The sequence below is a fragment of the Thamnophis elegans genome, chromosome 4 (assembly GCF_009769535.1).
Source record: "Thamnophis elegans isolate rThaEle1 chromosome 4, rThaEle1.pri, whole genome shotgun sequence".
NCBI lineage: Eukaryota > Metazoa > Chordata > Lepidosauria > Squamata > Colubridae > Thamnophis > Thamnophis elegans.
In genome coordinates, this window is record NC_045544.1 from 67,649,847 (window position 1) to 67,665,904 (window position 16,058).

The following is a 16,058-nucleotide window of genomic DNA, read 5'->3' on the forward strand; positions in this document are numbered from 1 at the left end:
GATAACAAGACCCAACTGGAAAATAAATCCTAGCATGATTTTTCAGGATGCTCATAATATAAGCCCCACTCTCAAAATAAGCCCCAGTTAAGATTGTCAGCCATTTAATATATTTCCCCCCAAAATAAGACCTAACCAGAAAATAAGCCCTTTGGAGCAAAAATTAATATAACACCTGGTCTTATTTTCAGGGAAACACAGTAGTTTGACTGTGGAGTATAGAATGGTAGAAGATCATACAGTGGGGAATCATAAAATTAACCCTTGGGGGAGGGAGGTTGGTTGGATTTGTTGTTATTGGTTTGATTTTGGTAGTACTTTATGAAATGCAGAGCTTTCCCAAAAACATTTAACAGGAAATTGGCCCATGGGAAGAGTTACTGATGTTTGGAGAAGTGGAGGTAAATTAACACTGCAATATTCCCATAGTAAAGGGGAAACCCTGAGCCCTTAAACATTATGAATGGTGCTGATATTTACATTTAAAAGAGGCTCAAAATAGCAAAGAGATTTGTTAGATTGCTGGACGGGGGCTGGGAAGAAGACTCAGGTGCAGACACGGATGACTGAAGGACTTCAAGCCAATCACTGTCTGCCCATGTAACCTACTTCGTCTAAATGTTGTGAGGATAAAGTCTTCATTTTAGAGCAGAGTATTTGCCTAAAGGCAGAATGATAGCATAAAAATAACCAAAGCAAAAAAATGTATCTTATGATTAACGATTGTAACTATGATTTATGATCTTGTTGTCTGTTGGTACACTGAGGTCTTATGCAATGGAGACAAATTCCTCGTGTGTCCAGTCACACTTGGCGAATAAAGAGTTCTATTTTGTCCTATTCAAAATGTTGTGTACTGCTCAGAGTCACTTGCTTGGGAGCTGGGTGGCTATATAAATAATATTAAAAGAAATAAAAGAAAAGATTCTCTCTAATAGATACATACTTTTTCTTATCTTCTTTTGAGTGAAGGAATGCTAACTCTAGACTCGAGTTCTATTATATTCTCAGAACATATGTAATTCTCTCCAGACATAGAATCCATCACACAAGTCTTCTCGTGACCACTCAAAACTGACTGCCGACAGAAATGCAACCTTTTTTAATTGGGCAAGCCTTAGTGACACAAAAATGTGGAAAAGTCATGCTATGGTTATTGGTCTCTTGTCACTTCACTGTGGTTTGTACCTGGAGAATGAGCTAGTCTTTGAAAGCTTTCCTTGGTAATAGTTCTGAATATTCATCAAAGATTTCTTTGCAATTGAGAATGAGGCTTCTGATTATTCAAGGTTGACAGTCTAGTTATAGTACAAGCTGTGCCATTAAAAACCTCTGCAAGTACAGCTACATTATTTATTCACCTACAGCCAAAATAGCTCTATAGTTAGTATATGATGTCAGTAGATTGTTTGGATCCCTGGAAAATAGGCCGGGAATCGCCTCTCACATGATACATGAAGACAGTGATAAGTGCTTCTCTTCCGTGACTGAAAAACTAGAAATGGGCAAGGTTCAAGAGAGTCTGGGAAGTGGAAAGTATTGCTCAGGATCTCAGAATAAAATCTGGCATTTGGCATGTTCAGGATGCTGCTTCACCCTCCACATATTCAAATCTTGGTGTGCTGCTTTGACCCAAATGATTCAAACAAACAAAACAACTGCATACAAGCATTCCAGAGATTTTGAACATGAAGGTTTGTTTTTGCCTTGTCTTTTTTTAAAAAAAAAATTAACTGAGTGAATTTAAAGTTAATCTGTAGTCGTTTATTTTTAGTAGCATTCTTGCAACAATTAGAACCTGCAAGAAAATGATTCTACAACACATGTATATATGTCCTGACTTTTTAACCATTTGCAATCTCAAAATTCAGGATTTAAAGAGTATTATTCTGAGCTGACCTTCATAAGAACGTTGATAAAATATAAGCATTTGTGGAAGTAACACACTTCCCAACCTGCTGTCCTCCATGTATGTTGTATTCTAAGTTCTCAAATTCACTTCCAGGATGGGCCAGCAAGAGTTGACATGCACTTTTGAGTGTGTGTATGTGTGTGTGTGCGTGCGTGCATGTGTGTGTGTGTGTGTGTATACACGCCCTGGGATTGTCTGGCGATCTTCCATCTGAACACTAACAGGCCTTATCCTACTTAGCTTTGGAGCCTATACATATTCAGCTATGTGCTGCCGTTTCCCAATTTTATGGCTGACTGCAATGCAAAGAATTCATAACTAACCAGCACTCTTGTTCTTGGGCCAAAAGCTAAACTATATATTGATAATTCTCCTCAAGGAAAATATCTAGTTACTAAAAAATGAGTCTTACAAATTTCATCTTTTAAAAATTTCCTCAGAGCAAGCAGTCCAGGAAGAAAGAAAGCTGCACCAAAAGGTTTTATATGCCAGTCGGTCATGATTAACTGTGATGGATTTACATATATAAAACGCAACCTTGATTTAACAAGCAACACTGCACCATTTTGTTCCAATATTTTGGCACTGGGTCAGTCAATGATTGTTTCATCATTTTTAGATGTTACCTGTACAGATGAATATAAACATTTGAATACACAACGTTCCATTATCAGAATGTATGTTTATGCTTAGTGAGAGTGAAACAAATGAGATAAGGTGCATTTAAACCCTAGGAGGAGAGGGGATTTAAAAAGACAAGGGGAAATGCAATCAGTAAGTTGAATAGACTTCTTTAGTAAGAATGATAAATGAGGGAAAGCTACAGAACCCTGCAGAACCAGAAATAAATATGTAGTTGTTGATTTCTGGAATCTCCTGCACTGCAAAGTTAGTTCTCTATCTCATTTACTTTATAGTTCCTTTTCAGATGGATTAAAAATGATAGCCTAATTCAATCACCTCTCTTTAGGTCACAAAAGGATATATATCTCACGACATCTATGGGGAAGAACTGGCACTCTTCTTTCAAAGCACCACTCCAGCTGCCAACTGCCTCCTCACAAGATTTTGAGAGGCATTGCCTCAGGAGTCCACCTCCAGAGAATTTCAAAGTTAAAAGCATTGAGAAATTATCTAAATAATTGCAGATCGAAAGCAATATACTTTATGAGGAATTTTCCACTGTGGCCACCTGAAGGCAGAACCTGCTATTTTTAATTCTAAAGCCAGCGTAGACTTTATCACACAGGAGGACCTTCATTCAACTTTCAGGTTTCAAAGGCATGAAGTCTTTAGGCATTTTAAAGGTTAATCAAAATTCAGGATTCATGGGGTTTCTTCTGATGACTCAGAGGAACAGACAAATTAGTCTGCTGAAGAGCATAAAAACAAAAGTATCCATGAAAGCTAATTCTTATTCTTGTGTCTACCTCTCCAACTCATATTTATTTCCACCATTGCATATGTTTCCACAGCGAGCTCAGTATGACTCTGCATGTGCAACTATCTGCCTCTAACCCAGGACAAAATAAGTGGTACTGCAATATCTCTCGTCCAGTGGGATAACTCAATTAGACCATGCTTTCTTTGGACCTATCAACCCCGTATTGAGGTGATTTCAAATTACCTATTCTTCTCCATGGAGAGACTCGTCCCATTAATGCCTAGGTCATCCTTTGCAAGGCTTTTAGCTGTATCCGCCATAGTTCCATATTAGCAGAAGCCTGTCTAATATTTACTGCTTTTCATTGTCATAAAAAAAGGTTTTGTTTGATCTGCACTGTGGTTGTGCAAAAGTTCTGTTTACCTGGAAGAACTTTGCTTGATTTCAGTACCATAAGAACTTGTGAATGCCTCCATATCTAAGGTATTTTGTTTGCTTATGAAAGCTAATGATGATGCAGAACTTGAATTATTGCTTCTTAAAATCAGTTTTACATGCATTCATTTACTTTTCGCCTTGGGTATATCTTCAAGGTATTACAAGATGCTTTAAACAAAGAGTATTTGTCTACATAAAAGGGATTCCCTTTATAAGAACAGAGGAACATACACAGTGTCTTTTATTAAAAGAAATAGTTCACTGAAATTGATGCATGGTATGCTTAACCGTGACTATCCACCTTCTTGAGTCTGCAAAATACACTGAACCATAAAGTAACCCAATGTACTGGCTTTGCATACAACCAGTTCAAATGTCATTGCATCGTGAGTGATTCAGTGACTATGTAAACCCAGCCACTGAGAAAGTACAGCATTCCCATCACAGAGGTTTCCCAGAATAGGATGAGCAGGATGGCCCTTAGCCAGTCCTTTCAAAGCCACAGGGCGGGGAGGGGACCTCATAAGGAGATATGCACCAATGGCATTTCTTCCACCAGAGCCCTTGAATAGCAATCCCCAATTAGTATCAACCAGCGCAGGGTTGGTTCCTGTACCAGTTGGTACTGGTTCTCTTCATGTGCACTTTGCTTCGGCATGCATTGCTCACGCATGTGCAGTTGACTGAAAATTGTTCTGCGCATGTGCAGAAACATGCCAGCAATGGCATAAGAGACTGAGAAACCGGTTTGGGGGTGTCGCCAGCCTGGGTCACTGCTGATTCTGCGACCCAGGCCAGATCACCACTACCAGTTCGGCTGAACCGGGAGCAACCCACCTCTGAACCAGTGGGGCTGGACTAGAACTTCCGTATTCTCTAGCCAGCATAGCCGTTGAGTAGGAGGAGGAGAATTGAAGTTTGGGCAAGCTCTGTACATGATCCATATAAATAATTTTCCTGAGAACTGCACTCAAAGCCAGGAATCATTCCCTTTTCCTTAGTTTTTCAGAGGTCATGTAAACTAGCATTTAAGTTATCAGGTCATCGTAATTCTCTAAGTCACATTTCCCTCCTTTCAAGGAAGATCCCATTCTCTTCCTCTTCCCCCACACCTGCCCCGGAAAAGAGTCCCAAACATGATGGCCTGCTCCAAGCTGCCCCAGGATCAAGCCACGTGTATGATAACAGCACCTATTAAATGGGATGTTTGCCCAGGGAAAAAAAGGTTCACTTCTTGCACCTTTCAAAAGGATGGAATGAATTGCTTTAAAGTCACCTCATGCAATTATTTCAGGACAGCCAGCTTTAACAAACATTTTTTTTTTATTTTTTAAATATTTTTATTAAGCTTTTTTAAAACATTAAAAAACAAAACACAAATTTCCACTCATTACAGTGACTTCATATCAGTATCGTCAATATTATTCGTATTTGCATAAGCTCCATTTCTATATGCTCTAATGTTTATGTTTGTTTATGTTTATTTAATTTGTATGCTGCCCCACTCCCGAGGGACTAGGTGGGGGCTAACAACCAAAGGAGGGGGGGATACAAATAGGACAAAAGACAGACAGAGTAAAAACAACAACAGTCATAACGATTCAAGTGGGGCTGGAAATTCATCATATATTATATAATATATTCTATATTGTATAATATCATATAATAACTTAAAACATACTAATATTTACAGATTTATACAGTGTTATCATATTTGTTGTAAATAATACTTAGTTTTTATACAGTATCTCACATCTATTGTCCAACCATTTATACCATCTGTTCCACACTTTATAGTACTCCGATTCTTCTCTATCCTTCAGTTCCATGGTCAACCTATCCATCTCTGGACACTCAATTAAAAAGCATTTTAAATGATTTTGTGGCATAACATTCTACCCATAAAATCTGAAGAAGGATCAGGAAGAATACGGAAACATGTGCTTCCCCATTCCCCATCCCCATACCGAAGGCACTATGCAGGGCAGACAGGGTCAGACCAACTGGGAATGGAACAAATTACAGCAGAAAATAAGAGGAGAATACACCATCAGAGTTGTCACAAGAATCCACATGAATCCTTTTCTTCTACTGTCTTAAATATAATAGAGCCAGTTGCTATAGAAACTAGTGTAAAAGCTCCCTCGCAGCAAAGCAGGGAGGCAAGGTCGAGAAATGAAAGGGACTATAGTATTTTAAAGCCATTTATAAGGGATACTAAAGAATGAGATTAACAAAATTCATCATTTGTACCCAGGCTCTATCACATTGTGATTTATATCACAGGGAGTGAAATGAAGAGGTACAAGTCACACTGGTGAATTATAAGTTTGCAGTAGAGTGAATTTAACACAAGTTTAGACATTTTCGGCAATCGACTGTTTACTACAATCCGGCTATTAAGCACTTGTTTTTCAGAACTGTGCACTGTCATGGTCAGAAAGTAATAATAATTTATTTCCCACTACTCTGAAAAAATGGATTGTTTTCTACATCTTTAGAAGTTAGTAGAGATTTAACTTCAGTCTTCAATGTACACCCATATCTTCAGAAGATATATATCTTCCTTAGGCACTGAAGGTGGCTGGGTGACTTTGGGCCAGTCGCTCTGTCTCAGCCCTGAACTGGGTAATTGAAAAACTTATATTTGCCAACTTGCCTGGAACTAGCATTGTAGATTACAGTCTGTAATTTTCACTGAATAGGCCTTTCAGTGGATTGCTTAAGGATGATGAAGACGATGATATGTTATAGATGAGATGCTTCTTTGTTTGACATTCTACAGTAGGGGTGGGGAATCATGGCCCATGCTGGCTCAGGAATTCTGGGAGTTTAAGTCCACAAGTCAAAAAAGGCCATGGTTCCCCGCCCCTGTTCTACAGTGAAAGTTATTAGGTTCTCATGTGCGTTGGGAGAGAACACTAGTGGTATTCAGCCAGTTCTGACCAGTTCAGGCAAAACGATAGCAGAAATTTTGAGTACTTCGGGGAACTGGCAAATACCATCTCTGGCTGGCTCTGCCCTCATCTATTCACAGAGTCCCAGCTGATTGGCTGGGTCTTCCTCTGTTGCCCTGAATGGAGCTGGAAAGCAGGTTAGTGGGGTGGGGAGGGAATAGAGATTTTACAGTATCCTTGCCCTGGAGTGGGGTGGAAATGGAGATTTTACAGTATCCTTGCCCTGCCACATCCACCAAGCCTTGCCCACCAAGCCATGCCATGCCCACAGAACCAGTAGTAAATTTTGAATCCTACCACTGGGAGAGTTATCCTTTGAGTTACACATGCTGTCCTAACTCATCAACCGTGATTGCTGCGCATAAGCTTAAGGACAATCTACTTATCAACAGAGGTGTTGGACATGGCTATAAGCAAAGGCATCCCACAAGGCAACCAGTCAGTGTATCATTATAAATATATTAAGTAATCTATCAGAATACAGTATAGCTCATTGTCAGTCATTGTCAGAAATTGAAAATAGAGAAAAGTTAATTAATTTCCAGCTGAAGCTATACATGTAGCTTTCATTGCTACTCTATCCAATTTAAGAGGGTTAATCCAGGAAGATGGAACTTTTCAGTTTAACATATCCAGAAGGCATCTACATGCAGAAGGATGAACTAGATTTTAATACCATTTTTAATACAAAAAAATAAACATGTTTACAAATTTGTTTGGATTGACACTTTGCTCTCCCAATACATATGAAATATGATAGGTAAGAATCCATATTGTCTTTATCCACAAAGGAAGGCAGAAGAAAGAGCAGAAAAAAGTAGTTTCTAGCAAGAATAAGACAGATACTAATCTAGCCTTCTTTGGCATGCACCACACTGCTGGCACATTGAGCCTGCTGTGCTACACTTGAGAGACCCAAATTGCTATTCAAGTCACAGTGCCAGCGATAAAAGTTAGAAGGATAAAGCCCAAAGGAACATGTATCTTCTGACAGGGAAACTTTGAGTCTGCTCACCCCACCAGAATAATGATTAGCGCCTGTCATGCTCAGCCAGAGCAACTATAGTTGTTGTCACTTCTGCTGAAGCTTTTGAAAAGCAAAGGCTGGAGCCCCCAATTTGCAGTCTCCAAAGTATCTGAAATCATGAGCATCTTTAATATGATTGTCAAAAGCTTGCAATCACTTTGAACTTCACCCTTCCAAAACAAATGGACAAACAACTACAACCATATTGGCAAAATTTATTTGTTGCATGCAAGACTGCAAATATGTCAGTCAAGTTCTCTGTTGTGTATCTATAAAGCTGTGCATCTCCTGAATGGCTGAACCAAAGAGTTAGGATGCTGTGCTACATTTCATTCAACAATTCATTGGCTACTGATAGTCATTGCTCAACATAGTCCAACCTGTCTTAATATGCACAACACAAGATATGTAAAAAATATGGTTATGGAATGATATGGAGAAAACTAGAGATTTGTTATACTCAATGTTCCCTCTAATTTTTTTTCAGTGTGAGCGGAAAAGTATAGTGTTTGAGCGGCATATTTTCATGCCTGAGCACCTGAATTTTTTTCACATATGTCACCTAAGACAACAACAAAATCAGTATTATTTGAAACTCAAAGTTATGTTTATTCAAGGTACCCGCTTAATTAAAAGTGTTATATAATATCAGTATCACTTAACAACGCTCCTGCTTAGCAACCAAAATGTTGCTCAGAAAGTCTGGCATTTGAAGCACGCAAGACTTAAAGCTGTTGTTACAAGACCCTTGCACCCCTAACCCTTTAGGGAAAAAAAATCCCAGGGGTCTTCAAATGTGACAGCTTTAAGACTTGTGGACTTCAACTCCCAGAATTCCTCCCTGAGGGGAATTATATATTTGGACTGTTTCATAGTTACATTAGAGAACTACATTGTTAGAACTTAGCACAAAAGATACCTTTTATCTGAAAATCCAAATAGAGTAAACCTGCTATTATCCCAGAGCACTAATGTCATTTGTCCCAATCTGTTTTACGAGTCTGTATTAAAATAGATAGAAATATTTTCACTAAATTTTATAGATCTATATTTCAGGAACCTATCAGAAGTTAGGGCAAGATAAGAGTAGAAGAATGAATTTTGTTGCAGGTCATGGGGATTTTTTCAGCATCTTAAAAGTGGAGTGCATGTGCATTGAACTACCAATACCCATTTAATAACAAAAGGAAATGGCTGAATTAAATTTGGTAAAGTTGCAAGCGAGCTGTAAAAAGCTTGTGGTTTTTAAAATCATAGAATCAGAAGGGATACTGGAGGTCTTCTAGTCCAGCCCCTTGTCCAAGGCAGGAGTCTTTATATCATCTGAGACAAATGGCCGCCCAGTCTTTTGAAAACCTGTAGCAAATGAATTAAGATTCCATTGATTTTAATTGTTCTTACTGTCAGATTTCTCCTTATTTCCAGCTTGAGTCTTCTTCTGACAAGTTTCCATTGCTTCTTGTCCTGTCCTCAGGTGCTATTGCTGCCACCTCCTCCTCCTCCTCCAACAGCACCAACACATTTGCTGCCAAGCGCTGCGGCTGAGGTGAAGCCGCAAAAGCTCCCGCTGGCGCCCCCGTAGCGTTGGGCGGAAATCCAGCAGTGCTGTTGGAGGAGAAGGAGGCGAACCAGCCTGCCACCGCCGGCCACCGCCAGCCCCGCCGCTCTTCCCGCCCCCTTCCCAGTCCCACAGTCCAGCGGTCGCAGCAGAAGCAGCCCCGGGTCTCAATAGCAGCAATAGCGGGAAGAGCAGCGGGGCTGGCGGTGGGCGGTGGTGGCAGGCTGGTTCGCCACCTCCTCCTCCAACAGGCAACAGCACTGCCGGATTCAGTTGTAGCCTCCTGCAAAGGACTTCCACACGTTTTCTTAAGAAATCTCTGCGCGGCAGATAAAAACTGCTGCACGGGTTTTTTTTGCAACGTGCGCGGCCGCGCAGGCGCGCACCTTAGAGGGAACAGTGGTTATACTCCATTACTTTAAAACTGTCTCAAGATTTGCATGTCAACCACACACACACACACCCAATTGCAGGTCATTTCATATGCAGTATTCATTCAAAGCACATGGAAATCAGCTTTCCCCAACCAGATAACCTCTAAATATATTGGCAGCACCCAAAATTTCAAGTCAGAGTGTTGAATGGCTTTGGAAAGTCTTAGACTTGTAATCCAACATATCTAGTAGATATTAGATTGGACTGGCACAAAGCAAATATCTTTCTCTGAATAAAGTTGAAATTTGGTTAATGTAGTTTCCTGCTTTTTCCCGTCACATTTCTCTCTTTTCAAAGCATTAAAGAATCATAGAGCTGAAGCTATGCTGGCCACCAAATCCATCTCCTCCCAAGGTCAGAAATTTAAATGAAAGTATCCCTGACAGATGGCTATCCTGCTGCTGCTTAAAATCAGCCTCCTGCCTTCCTTTCCTTTTTTGTGGTCTATTATTTATACAAATGTTACCCTGCCTTTCTGCCTGAAGAGAACTCAAGGCCATGAGTATACCAATAAAAAAGCAGAATTTTTTTTTAAATGATAAACAGTTGTAACAACTATTAACCTATTCAAACTACAAAGATCCATCCAAAGAAGTCTTTCTTTCTTTCTTGAAAACAGAAATATTACTTTCTGTGGAATTGTGCTGAGGCTCCAAACAACTTTGGAGAACCAAACTTGGAAGATAAAGGCACTGAATTAGGGCCTCTTCTGTTGATCTTATGGATCTGGATGTGCATAGCAAGGTAAGTAGATTCTAATCTATTTAAGAAATTAAAATATTAAAAAAACAAATTCAATACAGAATACATAAAACAATATGCTTTTGCTTTCCCTGTGCATTTAGATATTCTTCAAGGAAGCCTCGTGTAGAATGCATTGCAGCAGTTAAGCTGGGAAGTAATCAAGGCAAAGATAACTGCTGCCAGGTCAAGAAACATAACAAAAATATATATTACAGAAATATAAATGGGCAAATGCATTCCTAATCATATGGAAATGCAGAGATTTCCTTAGCACTACCAAACTATTAGTTGAATGTACACAGAAAGTGGAAAGTCCTTCCAGAACAAACTGAACCAAACCCCAGAACCTCATTTCCCATTGATCTACAAACCTCTGCGTTGCTTGTACTCATATGGATCAATGGCAGCTAGCCTTGATGGCAATGTGACTGCCTCTGAACGCCATCTGCTCGGAGACAGATGGACTTCATTGTGCCATTGTTTGGCCAATATAAGAAAAGTCTGCAAGTTAGATGGGCCAGAGTTCCAATCCGGCAGGGGCAATGGTAGGGGTGGGCTGCTGGGTGTTGCATGGGTTCGGGCGATCCTCTAACTAGGATTCTGCCCAGTTTGGTGAACCCCCAAATGCAATCCCTGGCTGGCCACACCTATCCTGTCCCTCCCAGGAGTTGCCAGGCGGCCCGTTCATCATGCCAGGTAAGTGTAGGGCCCGCACAGAGGCTCGGGGATGGGGGAAAACGGGCCTACCGGAGGTTCCAGAAATCTGGAAACGGGCCTGTTTCTAGTCTCCGGAGCCTGGGAGAAGCAGTTTGTGTCCTCCTGGAGACTCGAGGAAAGCCTCCAGAGCCTAGGGAGGGCAAAAAACATCTCCCCACACACCGTGGTGCAGGAGGCTGACTAGCCACACCCACTATGGCCACGCCCACCCAGCAACAGGGCAGTGAACCCATTGCTGCAATTTTTGAAGCCCACCTCTGGGCAATGCTTATGTTTTTATGTTCCCATTCAGCCCTCATCAAACTTACACACAGAAGGGAATTAATTAACTGCTTCCTTGGAGATAGAACAGAGTTTAATACAGGATCACTGACATTTTGGGTATGCTTGTTCAATCAGTTCTGTATCCAGCAAACAGCAACATAATCTAAGCTACATTTTGATAACATTCTCTACCAAAACCTCATGGAAGACTTTGTCAAAAGTTTGGCTAGAGTCACAGTATACTATGTCCACCGCATTCCTCTAGGCAATTAAAAGGTCACTCTTTCAAACAAGGAGATCAGGCTAGTTGCCATGGTTTGGAATAAAGAACCAAGCAATGTGGTTTTTTTTTTAATGATTTAATGATTACAGACTGACAAGTTAACACTGTTTCAGAATTTTGCCTGTACTGATATGTTTAGTTATCCAGCACATACCTACCTATCAGAGGTGGGTTGCTCCTGGTTCAGCCTGGTTCGGCCGAACCGGTAGTAGAATTCATGCCTGGGTCGCAAAACCAACAGCGACCCAGGCCTGCACGTCCCCAAACCAGTTCCCTCACCGCTGCTGGGCCACCACCATTTTGGTTTTTAGTGACTGCGTGTGTGCAGTTCACTGCAAATTGTTCTGTGCATGCACAAAGAACAATTTACATTGAACAGTGCACACACACGCATTGCACACAGGTTGCAAACTGGTAGTAAAACCAGCAGCAACCCACTCCTGCTACTTACTTACCTATTTATTAGTTTGTTTATATCCAGTCTTTATTATTTTTATAAATAACTCAAGGAAAAACCTGGGTTGGTGTCTGAAGGCTCTTGGGTGTGGACAGGACAAAAGAGTCTTTTGCCGAACCCAAGTTGATGTTTGCTGAGAAGGGTGCTCTATTAGTTCCAGTTATATCTCTGGATTGGGTGGCATTGCCCCTAAAGGGGGGGGTCTAAAATTTGGGGTTTCTCCTGAACTCACAACTCACACCAGAGGTACTTTGCCCAATTTTGTAGTGGCCGATTTGCTGGCAAATTAGAGTCATCATGTATTTATTTAACAAATTTAGACACTGCCATCTCACTAAATGACTCTGGGCGGTCAGAGTGACACCATGTAACAGCTGTGTCAAGAGGTTTCCAAATACAATTTGAATTACCAATTCTAACCTATAAAGTCCAATACGAGTTGGCTCCGAAGTGCCGTCAGAACAGCCTTCTCTACACAGAATCAACTCATTCAATGTGTGCTCCCTAACACAATCTTTAAATAGTCTCCCATTACCAAGAAATTAAGGGAACTCCTGGAGGACTAGAACTCACAGTCCGTCCATCCCCCAAGTTAATCAACTAGCCCTTTCAACCTTTGCATTCCACTCATCCCACCAGGGTTCAGTAAAGCCTGCAAAATTGTAATTGCTTTCCTGCATTGGGACTTCTAATTCTTGCTGTTTGTACCCTAAACACTGCACATTAATATAAAGACATTGGAATTTTTGAGCCTTGCAAACTGATTTATCCTTTCCTAGATTTACTATACTGTTCATTAGTGGGTGCCTCAGCAGCCTGTATATCCCACCGGTCCTATTCTTAGGACTTGATGTCACACTATTTTCTAGGTTGTCTTCTCCCTCTACCACAAGATACAATTTAAAGGCTCTGGAGTCAGGTCTGAAAGATGTCTTCAATTCTTCCTAATTTTCACGAGGTGCGGATGATCTCATGCTGGTAGTACTATACTTATTTGTTTGGTCATCTCGAGCACTATGTCTTTTCTGTTGTAACTACTTACATGCTTACTTATTTGTTGCAGAATACAGGCATAAGCTAGGACACACTCAGTTGTGTGGCTGGCAAATCTTCCCTGATTCTGAGAGAGCCTCTTTTAGGAATTAAGATCTGGATTGTGCCTTTTGCACTATAGGAAAGTGAGGTCATATTTAAGGCAGCTGCAGATGAGCTATTTCTGGCTTGGGACACTTGGAATCAACACTGCTGTTAACTCCAGATGGACATCAAGTGAAGTCCATCTGTGTGATTTCTAAGTTCTTTGAGTCTCTGAGCTGGGGACTTTGTCAAAAAGAGATGTGCTGTGTGATGAATCAGTCAGCTTTTGTTGTCTGGAGCTGGACTCTATGACGAGTGGCAAGACTCATCTTCTTGGGAATATCTCAAACTTTAAAGGGCAGTTGAATGCAGCTGAAAAGGGCAGAAACATAATTTTCAGAAATACTTTTTTCTGGATCTATAATTATATGCATGAAGGGTTCACACTGTCCATTTAACTAATTAATAAGTAGTCAGATATATCAGTGAAAGCGTTATGATCTTTGAGCAATCATGAACAGATATTATAAATCAGAACTCCTTGTTCATGATTCAGTCTGATCTAAAGGTGCATCAAAAATGTATGCGAAAATAATCTATGTTGCAATTATATATTTAAAGCCTTTAATTTCTTAGTGACAAAACAATGAAAAAAACCCAAACTGTAGACTGGAAGAAATTATTCTGTAATTAACACCAAAGCTAGCACATATAATGTGAAAAGGAATTTAAAAACATCAGTATGTTTTCAACCATAGTTGCATCTAGACATTGAATGCATTGGGAGAAATCATAGTATGAATTGCCTACAATGTTCAGGATAAAGCCTTATGTGTTGCTTTATGTGGCTAATTTGTAAAGAATAAGAAAATATTTGTTAAATATTTGATGGTACAATTAAGTCTTATTAATGTAGTGGCCTTTATTTTGCAAATTAAAATGCACAAGAATTCATTTTTATCACAACAGGTCTTTATTTGTCATTTTACTTTGCTAAGTATTTGATTAATATTAATATGGAAGAGCTGCTTTTTAAAAAAACAACAACCGCCAGTTAATACTTTAGACGGAGTAGCTATGTGGAAATAGTATTAATGGGTTTCTATTTATGATACATACTAGTGCTAAATATTATTTTTGATATTTTTATTGCCACCCAGGACAAATACAGTTCATTATAGATGAGGAATTGTTTAATCTTCCAGCTACATGCAATAATCAGCAGAACAAATTGTTTTTAGTGCAACTCTGGTATTGGTCTCCCTCTGCCTTCTTCATCCCACTCAAAATGCCTAATATCAGCTTTTGTTTCCTTTTGGTTATTTTTCATGTCTTTTTAATGTTGCTCCCACTAGGCCAGGTTGCTAAAAGAATGCTAACAATAAAAGCTCTGTGTATCAAGTTGGAGTGAGGAATGGACTGAACTGAAGAGACAATGGCTTTTTCATGGGCTCCTTGTAGAAAAGCCAGCAAGTTGGATTCTGAATTATGATTGCCATGGCTTCTACACTTTGCAAGCAAGTGACATATCAAACACAGCAACAGGAAAGAGCACTGTGATTGTCGACTCGTTGATATTGCAGGGATAGATCTTAGAACTGGAAAATCACCCTAAAATTGACAATTGACCAAGAGAAAACAGAGAAGACTGAGTGCAGGTGCACATTATATTCAAAACTGAACTGCAAGTTTAAACATTGCCCTACTCACTGTCTAAGGAAGAATTTAATATATCAAAACCTACTATTTCAAGGGACAAAAGAGTTCCAGATGTTACGTACAGTTCAGAGAGCCAGTTTGGTGCAATGGTTAACGTACCAGGCCAGAAACCAGGACTAAATTCTAGTTCCCTTTCTGGCACAAAACCAGGTGGGTAATTGTAGGCCAGTCACTCTCCCACAGCCCTAGGAAGAAGGCAAGGGCAACCCAATTCTGAAATCTTGCTAGGAAAACTATAGGGACATGTTCAGGCAGTTGACAGGAATGAGAAGACTCAAAGGCAGCAAATATAGACATATACACACATTACCATTATGGCTGAAGTGGAAGTCACACTCAGACAAAGGATAAAGAGTAGTACTCTTGTCCATCAAGCAGTGATTTGATCATTACTGAAAAAAAGATATTTATCCACCAGAAACCTCATTAGGATCACATGCAATGTAAAACCAAAATTGCACTCATGGAGATTCATCATCCTTGTAGAACAGGCATGTCCAACCTGAAGCCCATAGGCCACATGCAGCCCCTAGACAGATAATAAAAATAAAAAAACGGGTGTCAAAGTCACAGCCTACAGGCTGGATGGGTCACATGCTGGCCACCCCCACCCCAGGAAGATGGGGTGAAGGAGGAAAAGTTGCAATATGTCACATGACAACATGACACCATGAGTTTGACACCTCTGTATTAAAAGATAAAGAAAGTTTGTTATTTATATGCATTGATATATAAATATATAATATATTTTATATGGATCCCAAGACAATTCCTTTTCACTCAATGGGGCCCAAACAAGCCAGAAGGTTAGACAACAAAGAATACTATAGAACACTGCACACTAGAACAACTAGACACAAGAACAGTTTTTTCCTGAACTCTGTTACTCTGCTAAACAAATAATTCCCTCAACACTGTCAAACTATTTACTAAGTTTGCATTACTATTACTATTAATCTTCTCATTGTTCCTATCACACATCTCCTCCCACTTATGACTGCATGACTGTAACTTTATTGCTTGTATCCTTACAATTTATATTTATTGTTTCCTAGTATGTTTCCTAGTATGATTTGATTGTTTACT

General features: G+C 39.9%; 1 long non-coding RNA gene across 4 annotated transcripts in view; it reads left to right on the forward strand.

Moving 5' to 3' along the window:
* The window catches only part of LOC116506952, a 49,232-nt gene extending 33,600 nt beyond the window's left edge, over positions 1-15,632 (forward strand). The window contains exons 3-6 of one of the 4 annotated variants that reach the window (XR_004255113.1): positions 2,883-3,524; positions 10,331-10,455; positions 13,046-13,134; positions 14,609-15,632. This is a non-coding gene — a long non-coding RNA (uncharacterized LOC116506952). Of the gene's footprint in view, positions 1-2,882; positions 3,525-10,330; positions 10,456-10,556; positions 11,353-13,045 lie in introns of those variants that run through there. The other 3 variants (XR_004255111.1, XR_004255112.1, XR_004255114.1) reach the window with 3 other exon arrangements.
* Positions 15,633-16,058: the final 426 nt, after the last annotated feature.